Source organism: Chlamydotis macqueenii, chromosome 8 (assembly GCF_036417535.1).
Source record: "Chlamydotis macqueenii isolate bChlMac1 chromosome 8, bChlMac1.mat, whole genome shotgun sequence".
Classification (NCBI taxonomy): Eukaryota; Metazoa; Chordata; class Aves; order Otidiformes; family Otididae; genus Chlamydotis; species Chlamydotis macqueenii.
Genome location: NC_141563.1, coordinates 3435659 through 3445213, shown reverse-complemented (window position 1 = coordinate 3445213; position 9555 = coordinate 3435659). Strand labels below are relative to the sequence as shown.

Here is a 9555-nt window from a genome sequence, read left to right as displayed (position 1 = left end):
CCCTCCCTCTTCCCGGGCTTAACACCATCTCCACCTCCTTCCCCGGCCCCCTGAGCGGGACTGGGCAGGGGGGGAAGAAGGAATAGGGGCCACGGTCAATCACACCTTACCTTATGCTGCAGTTTACTAAGAGGAAACCTACAACAACAACAAAGTAGAAGAACATTAATACAGACAAAATGAACAGTGTACAATTTCTCACCACTCGATGTCCAAATGAACGATACTTGGTCTGGGTTTTTTTTGTTTTTTTTTTTTTTTTTGGCCCAGCTTCCTGCACCTGCTCGTTAACGAGACTTGGAAAGCCAGACAGTGTCCTTGGTCTCATTCACAACAACTCTTATCATCAGAGCATTTTATCAACATTCTTCACGCACAAAATCCAAAGCTTCTGAGAGGAAAATTAACTCCATCCCTGCTAAAACCAAGACAGTATTCACCCCTTATTTCACACCATTTCCTTCATGCTTATACGCACACACACACAAAAGCACCACCTCTATAACAAGGAAGCTCCAAAGACTGAAGGCTCCTTTTCTGGATCTCTGGGACCTGGATCAAACGGATTTTCTGACTCGCTGTTAGTCTTTGTTTCCATGGACGAAGGAGCAGACGGGGTAACGGGTGCTGTTGAATCTCCCTTCTGTGTGTGATTCTTCAAGGCTTCAAACATTACACGCCACACCGGTAATAACTTTTGAACAGCAGGGTCACCCCGTGTTACACAGTCCCACAGTCCAATACCTATGGTGTTCCGGGAGCCCACTGTATAGATATTACAGAGGTTTGCGTTTGATACGTGAGCGGACACCCAAGTCAACAAGCTCTTCAGGTCAGTGTTATTAATAGCACAGTTCTGCTCCTCTAACACTTTTGTTAGACTCGTTAAAACTGATTTATGTTCCTTTGAAGCAGTGCTTCTTGTCGTTCTGGTCTGGAGGACCGCGGCTCTATCACCCGCCGCTTTCTCCTTGATCTCGGGGACCGTGGCTCTTTTCAGCACCAGGAAAGCGCTAGGACCCTGCTCCGCGTCCCGCGACTCCTCGGGCGCCACCTCGAAACTGGCTCCAGCCTCACTATTGCCCCTCCGTGAATTTACAAGCGGTGGAGCCGATGGGGCAGAAGGAGAGACGGAGGGCACCCCCGCGTCCTCACATCCGGGGGGTCGCCCCCTCAGCCCAGGCCCCCCCAGCAAGCAAGGCGCAACACACGGGGGAGCACACCCAAACTCCATCGCCCCTTATCACTGTCAGAGGCTCTCGGCCGAACCGGGCAGGCCACCGGAGTGCCACCCCCTAGTCTCATCCACGCCGTCTCGACCCTGTTCGTCCCCCTCCCCTTCCGAGGGCCACCCTTCTTTGATTGCAGTTAAAGCCGCAACCCACACTTCGTGTGCCTCTCGAGCCTTAGCCAGCAGTCTTTTCACCGAACCTAACGTCTCCAGCTGTGCCGCCACACCCTTTGTTCTGACCCCCCCTTCTTCCAACGACTCTTTCCCCGCCACCTGTAACCGCACCACTTCCATCACCTCTCCCGGCTTGTTCATCAAGCCCCTTTTCTGCATCCATAGGATGAACTCCGTCAATGGTGCCCTGTGCACCAGACAATTAAGATCTTTACCCAACGCCTTTAATACCTTCACTGTATCACAGATGGATGCCATCCTAACAGCAGGCAGGCACGACCGCCGCGCGGCCCCAGCTCAAAACTGTCCGAACGTGTCACACATTGGGGTCACCGCTTGCCGGCTCTCTTGCCAGCTAACCTACCCCGCACGCAGTGGAGCCCCACCCCGGGGAAAGCAGGGCATCACACGGATACCGTCAAGCCAAGCCTTCAATTTAATGCTGTGCAACACAGGGCTAAATACCCGTACACCCGCTACGCACGCGAACGCACCCGCCCCCTGCGCCCATGAATCTATCCGTGCCGGCCACGCACCTGCCCCCTGCGCCCATGGACTTATCCGTGCCCACCATGTATGTGGATGCACCTGCCCCCTGCGCCCATGGACCTATCTGCGCCTAGCGCGCGAATCACCGCGGACTGCCCCTCCTGCATACATGCAGCCCTGCTAACGTTACCCCACAGGGGGAGATAATATAAGAAAAAAAGACTTGAGGTTTGAGATAAGGACAGGGAGAAAATCCTTAAAGTTACTGTTTCAGGCAAAACAGACTCGACTTGGGGAAAACTATTCATTTGTTAATAAAACCAAAGCAGGATAATGTGACAGAGAACAAGATAACCTCCCCCCACCCCTCCCTCTTCCCAGGCTTAACATTATCTCTACCACCTTCCCCTCCCCGAGTGGCACAGGGGGGAAAAGGGAATGGGGGTTGCGGTCAGTCCATCAGACGTTGTTTTACACCACGGCTTCAGTGTTGGGGAAAGAACTCCTCACATTCCTCCCCTGCTCTAGCGTGGGGTCCCTCCCACGGGCTGCAGTCCTTCGTGAAACTGCTCTGGCGTGGGTCATCTCTTCCATGGAGTGCAGTATCTCCAGAACAGCTGCCCCAGAGGGGCCTCCATGGGCCACAGCCTCCTTCAGGCATCCACCTGCCCTGGGCTGGGGTCCTCCATGGGCTGCAGGGGGACAACCTGCTCCACCATGGCCATCACCATGGGCTGCAAGGGAATTCTGCCCAGGAGCTGCATTACTGCTCATCTTCCTTCTTTACTGACCTTGGCGTCTACAGCTGTTCCGCTCACAAGAAAAAAACTTCACAGCAGGAAGGCAGACGCCTCTCAGGATCTCTTCACATCTCATCTCCTCTCCTCTTCTTTCAGCTGGGCCGGGCCGAGTTGGGCCCAGTCGGCAGCCCGGCGGGAGGCCAGAGGGTGAGGCCTGCAAGGCCCACGAGGCTCATGCCTCCGCCTCTCTGCCCCTGCTTCAGCTTCTTCACATCCTCTCTCCTTTTTTTTTTTTTTTTTTTCTTTCCCTGTCTTAAATACATTATTGCAGAGGCGTTATCACAGAACATTCTGCTGCCTTGGCCACTCAGCTCTAGGCCCGGCCGAGTCCACTGAACAAAGGGGAAACAACTTCTAGCAGTTTCCTACAGAAGCTACCACCATAGTCCCCCCTTAATAAATAAAATGAGAACACCAGGGGTGCCTGAAGCGCCCACATGGGACTAGGAAATGTGACCCAGGGCTGATGGGAGCATTTCTGGAGCAGGAGATGGTGGACAGGCAGGGTAGGCCAAAGCATCTCAGTTGAGACAACTCATTTCTCTCCCTTGAGGAGAAGGGAAAATATGAATAATGGCACCCGAGCTGTCCAGTGTTGGAGGAGAATGAGAAATGAGTGGGTCTCGATGCTGCAGAGCCTGCCTGAAGACATTTCTATAGCCCAGATCTGCTGCGATTAGCGCAGGCTGTTCAAAAAAGAGCTTTTCACTGACTTTGTCTCTTTGCTTCCCTCTGTGAATCGAGGGAGCTCATGGCTTCAGAGTGTGACATGCTGTGAGCAAATATGGACAAACAGCGTCCAGCGCAGGGAGTGCTTTGGGGGCTCCTGGGCTCTGTGCTTGGCACAAAATGTATTTTCCTTTGGTCTAAGGCCATCCACGGTGGAAAGTGAACTTCAGAGGAGGTAAGGTGGGCTTAATATACAGCAGAGGAGTGCATTTTTTTAAAAATTGAACTGGACATTCACTTAATTTTGTTTGGTTTTTTTTTTTTATAATTAAGAAACATCATTCTGTATCCAGGGGCACGTCATTCCCCAAGTAAAACAAGTGGAAACTGGTGTCAATGGGCGAAATCAGGCAGCTACAGGCTGGAGTGGAGAAAGCTCTGATCTGAACAGAGGTGCTGTCAGTCCCAGGTGGCTGAGGAGAGACATGTGAGGTTGTACATGGGGATGAAGACTGCCCATAGAGTGTCTGACATACAGGGTCTTGACTTCCCTACATATTCAGATTCAATCAGGACTCCAGATCAGTATCAATAGGAGTTTGCTGATGGCACGTAATGCATAAGCAGAAAAAATGGCGTGGTGCATAAAGAATAAATTGTTTCTTACTGACATTGATCACTGAGAACTTTGTACTTTGACTACACTCCTGTAGCCTCTCAAATTAGCCACATAAGAGCGGAGGAATTGAATTAAGTCCAGAGACTTGGCTTGTTAGGGCATTTTGCATGTTAATGAGCCCTCTGCTGCCAAGTTCCTGAACTGCAGGTACCGAAAGTGGATTCAAGTGGCCTCTGGAGCAGTCAAAGTCAGCAGCAAACCTCCAAGTCTCTGGGGATGTCAGTGGGCTCCACTGAGGGCCATCACTGAAGAGCCCATGAAGGAATGAGGAGATAAGGTTGCTGTCCCTGCGAGCTGGTGAAGTAGGAAGTCAGAGGCACTGCTTACAGGTTGAAAATCCAGTGTTAAGGCAATTGTGAAAGCCCTGATGTGTTTCATTGAGCAGGATGATCAACTACTGACCCCATACCCTGGGCAGTGGGATCCTTTCTCTCACGGGATGCTGAAGGCCATTCCTGGGAGCACTGAGAAGTGAGGGTGTGTGATGCTGAGTGCAGGAGAGCAGTAGGACACCTCCCAGCCTCTATGGAGAGTGGGGAATGGGAAAAAAGCCTTGTGGCTGTAAGGAACTCATGTTTTCTCAGGGGTCTCACTGGAAGAGACAGCAGCCAGAGTAGAAAGGGAAATTATTTCAGTTCTGTTGCGGGCTTCCAGTCTCAACAAAGAGACCATCTCCACCCCTGCTTCCCCACCTCACTCTGACCCCATGCTGTCCCAAGTTTGACTGAACTCACAATGGCTGTGAGTTCCCCATCACCCGTGCAGCTTCTTCCAAAGCCCCGCTAATGCTCCTCAGATACTGAAGGTGCCAACCCCTGACTCCCTTGACTCCTCTTTTTAGCTCCATGTCCCAGCCCTGAACTGCTCATCCACCTCTTTCTTCTGCCTCAACATCAAAACTGAACATATTTCGTCTGAGGATGACACACTCCCACCCCTCGCCATCTTCTTCCTCTCTTTTACACGCACACTGCCACACACACCCCACTGCATCCCTGCACTCCCATGTGTCTCACAATCTTTCCTCTTCCCCCGCAGTGATGGGAGCTCAGTCCAGGAGGTCTGTGCTTCTTCCATGCTCATGGATGTTTCCTGAGGTCCATCCAAGCATGGAGAGTGAAGGAAGAAAACAGAGGTGTCTCAGGGCTGAAGGCCACCCATGGCATGAAGAGACAGAGGACAGTGTCTCCGTGTGTCCCTTGTGCCTGTCTCCCAGACATCCTTCTTGTCCACTGCCAACAAGTTGTTCTGTGCCAGCCCCTCTCCCAGGAAAAGACTCCTGGCCCAGGGACTCCTCAGGCTGCTGCAGCTCCCCAGCAATAGAGAAAGCTGCCCCGACCTGGTGCATTCAGAAATAGGTTTCTCTTGGTCATTGACCCCCTCCTGGAAGCACAGAGTTGCTCCTTTGCTCTTCCCCAGGAATGTCCCTGCCCCCAGAGAGCCGTTCTCCAGGGCAATGTGTCCATGCTGACCTGACGTGCTGCCCCTGACCCCTCCCTGTACTCTCCACATGGCCCTGAGCTGCTGGCCCTGCTCTGCAGAGTGAGGTGGTGACAACACCATGAGGTGGTGACAACGCCATGTGGTGAGTGTGGTGACAACGCCATGTCGTGACAGTCCCAGGCAGACCCCTGTTGATCACTGTCTCCAGGGTAACCAGACACCCACATGCTAAGGCTCAGCCCATTCTCGAACACGTTGCCCTACGCCCTCCTCCCCTCATCCCATGGAGAACCCCGGCACAGCACCATGGTGCTGTGGGGAGAACTCCTTCAGCTTGACCTCACCTTTGGAAGAAGAGCCCAACCTCCAGACACAGATATTGTAGGAACTTTCTTTTATTATCGTGATGCAACATGGGAGGCTAGCTCTACCATTGTGTCAGACACATGTGAACAGACCTCTGGGTCAGACAGGCTGGGTCCATGCCTCTGGTGAAGTGGAGTGCGTGTAGGCATGGACAAACATGCTTAGCATAGATAAAATACCCAAAGCACAGAAGAACGCCAAGGTGAATTTGCAATGACTTCTGTAGAGACATGGGCAGCTTAATGCTTCTGAGGAAGGGCTGATTGAATCAGCTTCTTCACTGTGTCTTTCAGCTCCTGGTTCCTCATGCTGTAGATGAGGGGGTTCACTGCTGGAGGCACCACCGAGTACAGAAATGACACCACCAGATCCAACAATGAGGAGGAGATGGAGGGGGGCTCTAGGTAGGCAAATGTGCCAGTGCTGATAAACAAGGAGACCACAGCCAGGTGAGGGAGGCACGTGGAAAAGGCTTTGTGCCGTCCCTGCTCAGAGGGGATCATCAGCACAGCCCTGAAGATCTGCACATAGGACACAACAATGAACACAAAACAGCCAAGACCAAAACAGGCACTGAGCACAACAAGCCCATCTTCCCTGAGGTAGGAGTCTGAGCAGGAGAGCTTGAGGATCTGGGGCACTTCACAGAAGAACTGGTCCACAGCATTGCCCTGGCAGAGTGGCAGTGAAAATGTATTGGCAGTGTGCAGCAGAGCATAGAGAAACCCACTGCCCCAGGCAGCTGCTGCCATGTGGACACAAGCTCTGCTGCCCAGGAGCGTCCCGTAATGCAGGGGTCTGCAGATGGCAATGTAGCGGTCATAGGCCACGACAGTGAGAAGCCAGTACTCTGCTGACATCAAAAAGGAAAAGAAAAAGACCTGAGCCGCACATCCTGAGTAGGAGATGGTCCTGCTGTTCCAGAGGGAATTGGCCATGGATTTGGGGACAGTGGTGGAGATGGAGCCCAGGTCAAGGAGGGAGAGGTTGAGGAGGAAGAAGTACATGGGGGTGTGGAGGCGGTGGTCGCAGGCTGTGGCAGTGATGATGAGGCCGTTGGCCAGGAGGGCAGCCAGGTAGATGCCCAGGAAGAGCCAGAAGTGCAAGAGCTGCAGCTCCCGTGTGTCTGCGAATGCCAGGAGGAGGAACTCCGTGATGGAGCTGCTGTTGGACATCTGCTGCTTCTGGACATGGGAACACCTGAAAGGACAAAAAGTCATTGAAAAGCTTGAGAGACTTTTCTGAGCCAAACCAAAAAAGTTTCATACAGACTCTTCCCTTCCTAAACATCTTGTCCTTTTTTTTTTTCTTCTTCCATTTCTGAAGACCTTCCTTCTCCTCCATGGCTGTAGCTCTGGTTTGGTGCTGGCTGAATGTGCCCTGAGGAGCTGGGCCTCTGCCCGCTGGCTGCCCAGGTGTCAGATGTGCTCTGCAGCAGTGAGTTCATGGGAACGGTAGAAGAAGGGGCCAGCTCTGGTGCTCAACATTGTGAAAGGAAACCACCCCTAACGCAGAAGGGCTTGTCAGCATCTGCATTTCCTGTTCCAAGGAAAGAAGATGGTAGAAGGCAGACTGAATATGTAGGTTTTTGGGGGTTTGATTTTTTTTTTAAATATTTGCCATATTAATAGGAAATTATTTTGAGATACCAGTAACACCCAACATCTCTGCTGCACTCAGAGAGAACAGAATGAGTCTTGTATGAGAAGAGAATTGCTGTGGCTTAGTGCAGAGTGAGGGGAGCTGGTCTGTCCCTCAGTCCCAGGGGCTCTGGGCTTGCAGCATTCTGAGATTAAATGCAATCGCACTACTATGTTTCCAAAAAAGCCAGCAAGCACTGCTGAAAGTACAGGGATGCACTGCAGACCACTAAATGCCTCACCCTTACTCGAAATCTCAGTACCCCGCTTCTAGCCCACAGCACTCAGGGCTCATTTCACCAAAACAACAGCAGGGTTTTGGCCTCAGCATCTCTGTGCTGAACCATGGGGTGTTCTGGTAACACAAAGATGTTATGGTAGATGTTTTCATCCTGAAAGGAAACTCACAGCTTGGAAGGATACTAGAAGAAGTTACACTAAGTGTTTCATGATGGTATCTCACTGAGGGAAAAGCAGCTGATGCCCCAGCCCCACAGCCTGCAGTGCCCACAGCCCCACAGGTGAAAGCTGGGACAGTTGTTCCCATGGACACAGCTGCAGGAAAGGACCCACAAGATCAGGGGGTGACTCTGCAGCTGGAACTCCCCTCCCCAGACAGCCTGACAGCAAGAACAAGATCCCAGCAGCAACACCACAGAGAGGTGGAGGCACAAGGGCAAATACAGCGAGGGTGGGGCTGAGAGAGGACAGGGCAGAGGCAGGTGGGCACTGGAGCTAGCATCCCCCTCCCCTAGCTGTGCGTGCCCCCTCCCTGACACCACCATTGCGGGGCAGCTGCTCTCAGCCCCTGTGCTCTGCAGAGGGCCGTGGGCACGTGGCTGGAGAGCTGCAGCACGGCTCTGCTGGAGCTCTGGCTGCAGAGGAGGGGGTTCATGGCTGGGACCCCACAGCCCTGAGGGCAGAGGCTTGGGTGGGTGGGAGAGGAGGCCAGGGGGTTTGCTCAGAGGAAGGGGTCTGCCCTGGAGGGGATGATAGAGAGATTTCTGAATTCTCCCTCCCCACCAAAACTCTGGTTTCAGTTTCCTCTCATTCCCTCATCATATCCCTGATGCCTGGAGATTTTCCTCCTGGGAGGTGTTTCCCTGTGCCATCTCTTTTCCCTGTCAGCACTCACAGACCCCATCCCAACCTCTGTGCACTCACCCTGGCCCTACACACACCTGCCTGTTTGCAGGGCGCTGGCTGGGTGCCTGTTCCTGTTTGGAGGTTCCAAAGGCCAGGGCAGGACAACCCTGCTGGGTGCAGCAAGGGTGATGCTGGTGCTGTCCCTGGGCAGAGGAGTGGCTGAAGGCACTTGAGGAGGCTCTTAGCAGACCAACTGACCACTCACAGTTACAGCTCAGAGGTCTCAAGGACTCGTCCAAGCTTGACAGCTCCTTTTCTATTTCTTTCCCTCCCTTCTCCTCACCTGCTATCTGTCCCCTACCCTCAGAGCAGGAAAAAAAAAATCACACTCAGGAAATCTCTTTATCTCTACAGCAAACCCTGCCTTGACCTTCCTCTTGAAACATCCCCTTGGAAGTTTCCCAGTGGTGATGTGGAGGTGTGAGCAGCACTGACCGACACAGCACCCTCTCGACAGCAGAAGGGCCCTGCTCGGCCAGAAGTTGTTCCTCCCACCCACAGCTTCTTTCCCCAGCGCCGTGGGGAGCTCACAAAGGGAGGCTGAGTGCTGAGCCTGGCAGAGGCAGAGTCCCTGCCCCAGCACACAGCCCCTGGGGCGCAGGGACCCTGCTCTGAAGGACAGCCCTGGGCACCCCTGGCTGCACACACACATTCACACCCTGCAGCCGTCCCTGGGAGAAGGCAGCCATCATGCTCTGTCCCTCTGACAGAGCGGCAGGGAATTCCTGCTGTGTAGCACGTCCTCCTCTCTGCTCTGGAGAAAATGAGAGACTCCTCCTTGAAGATCATATATGCTTTGGGATAGCTTTTGGGTGTCCCTCCAGCTGCATTGCCCTGCATCCAGAGACCTACCATATCCAGGGCTGTGAAGATTTCTCCATCACCAAGGTCTCGGCATCCTCCCACCCCAGGCTGCCT

The 9555-nt window shown here is 53.2% G+C and overlaps 1 pseudogene; it reads right to left on the bottom strand.

The window, feature by feature from the left end:
* Nucleotides 1–3399: 3399 nt before the first annotated feature.
* LOC147599886 (olfactory receptor 14C36-like) lies at nucleotides 3400–7026 on the bottom strand (annotated as a pseudogene).
* Nucleotides 7027–9555: the final 2529 nt, after the last annotated feature.